Raw genomic sequence first — 2,781 nt, forward strand, 5'->3', positions numbered from 1 at the left:
AGTGAACCATCACTCACAGAGTTGCATATTAGCACTACAAGAAAATACATTGTTAGCGACGGACGTTAGCGACGAAATTTTTCTGTCGCTAGTTAGCAACGGATTACCGAGCGACAAACATCCGTCGCTATAATTAATAAAGTTTACGAACATAGCGATGAAATATAGTTCGTCGCCCAGTCTGTTGCTACTTAGCGACGTAATGGTTTGTCGTTACGATTGCACCATTTGCCGACGACGTTGGCGACTGAATATAGTCCGTCGCTATTTAGCGACGGACGTGGCGACAGAATATAGTCTGTCGCTCATTCCGTAAATTTGATTTACGTTGGCGTAGCAACGGAATTCATCCATCGCTAAGTCGTCGATAATTTTTGAATAACCCTAATCCCAGACAGCTTTTCCTTTTCTTCTTTCGCTGCTCCCGCCGTTCGCCGGTCCCACTCTCGCTGTTTGCCGATCCCATCGTTCCCCGGTCCCACCGTCTGTCGGTCCCACCATTCGCCGGTCCCAACCCCCGGAGACAGGTAAAGGAAAACACCCCCCCCCCCCCCCCCCCGCGTTTTCAGGCAGAGGGGCAACCCCCTGCCGGAAAACACAGGTTTCGGCTGGGGGTTAACCCCCTGTGTTTTCCGGCAGGGGGTTTAACCCCTACCTTTCCGGCAGGGGGTCGACCCCCTGCCTTTTCGACATGGGTTTAACCCCCTGCCGGAACAAGCAGGGGGTCGACCCTCTGCCTGATTAGGCAGGGGGGCGACCCCCTGCTGTTTCGGCAGGGGGTTGACTCATTGGCGGAAAGGTTGGGGGTCGACCCCCTGCCCGAACAGGGGGTTAGTTAACCCCCTATGTTCCGTAAGGGGGTTAACCCCCTATGTTCCGTAAGGGGGTCGACCCCCTACCAGAACAGCAGGGGAGTCGACCCCTTGCCGGAACAACCTTTTTTTTCTCGTGGTGACTTCATTTTAAAACTGTGTTTTTTTGTGCAGATTTTTCAACGAAACCAGCTCGTGCTCAGCCACCTGTGGTAAGTAATTGACAAAAACAATGCAAATCGGGTAAATACCCGTGGTAAGTAAGTGATGCAAGCGTATCACATGTTATTTAATTTATTAGATGTAACACTTTATTGTTCACACACTCACTTAGTTGTTGATATTTAGGGTTGCTTTGTTGGAGTTCGGAGATCATGCTGAGCATGATTTTAATGTATGAATATTGAAGTGTTCTTATTTTTTGAGTATGGAGTCCATGCTAAGCATGGTAGTAGTTAGTGAGATATTAAAGTGTGTTTATTGCAGGTACATGTTTGCCATTTATTTGATATGAATGATTATGATGTATTGCAATGTTTGATGTAATTGTATCCATGCTTGCATGTAGTTACTTTCAATTTGATTATGACTTCCATGTGAAATTGAATAATGAATGCATGTTTTAAATGGTTGTATCGTGTCATTAATAGTTTGCACATGAAAATATTAAGTTATCAATGCATGCATCAAAATTCTTGTTATTGCATGACATCATATATTGCATGATAAATTTGATATTTTCTTCATCGTAGCATTCTGATTGTTCTCTTTTAATTCGTTAGGCTATTATTCGTAACATCATAAGAAAATTACTGCAAACCGTAAATGGATGTACCGTAGGATAGTGGACAATGAGTTATTGCATGAATATATAGATGGTGTTGACAGTTTTATAGAATTTGCAACGGCAAGTATCAGTACAGTGGATCCCACATGTCAGATTAGGTGTCTTTGCAAGATTTGTAAGAATAATCGATTTGTAGAACCTCATAGCGTTAGACATCACCTATATAGCAAGGGTTTTGTGAGTGATTATCAGAATTGGACATTTCATGGAGAAGAATTTAGAAACGATTTTGATGCATGGGTGAATATGGTGCACGATAATCCATATACAGATTTGATATTTGATGCTGCAGGAACAGAACTGGGTTCTGCTATGAGTTCTAGTGATGTAAGAACTGTCATAGATGAAGAATCACCAAACGATGCAGCTAGTAGATTTTATGATTTATTTAGAGATGTTGATGAGCCACTTTGGAACGGTTGCGAGAGTCACACTATCTTGTCTGCAGTTCTTCAACTAATGAATTTGAAGTCCGAGTATAATTTGAGCCAATCATATTTTGATCGTTTGTGCATGATTGTGAAGAGTATGTTGCCCAAAGATGAGAAATTGCCACAAAATTTCTATCGTGCGAAAGTTATGGTCAACGCTCTGAGTATGGGTTACAAAAAGATTGATGTATGTCCACATCACTGCATGTTGTATTTCAAGGGGCAGGAAAACAACATATCATGCCCGTCATGTGGGCATCCTCGGTTCAAGCCAAAGACAAGAGGCAATGGTAGCACGAGATCAAAGTAAGTTTCATACAAGTCGCTCTGCTACTTTCCTATCACTCCTAGATTGCAGCGATTGTATATGTCTTCAAAGACAGCTAAACACATGAGATGGCATACAAATAAAGTTCGACACGATGAAAACAAGATCACGCATCCTATTGACGCTGAAGCTTGGATGCACTTTGATCGTACTCATCAAAACTTCGTAATGGAAGTGTGAAATGTTAGACTCAGTCTATGTACGGATGGATTTAATCCATTTGGGGGTAGATCAACTCCATACTCATGTTGGCCAGTATTTGTAACTCCATACAACCTTCCACCAAGCTTGTGTATGAAACGTTCAAATCTTTTCTTGTCTCTGTTGATCCCTGATCCGACCTCACCTGGCTAAAATCTTGAT

Source organism: Nuphar pumila, chromosome 2 (genome assembly GCF_984573655.1).
Source record: "Nuphar pumila chromosome 2, dmNupPumi1.hap1.1, whole genome shotgun sequence".
In the NCBI taxonomy this organism is placed as follows: domain Eukaryota; kingdom Viridiplantae; phylum Streptophyta; class Magnoliopsida; order Nymphaeales; family Nymphaeaceae; genus Nuphar; species Nuphar pumila.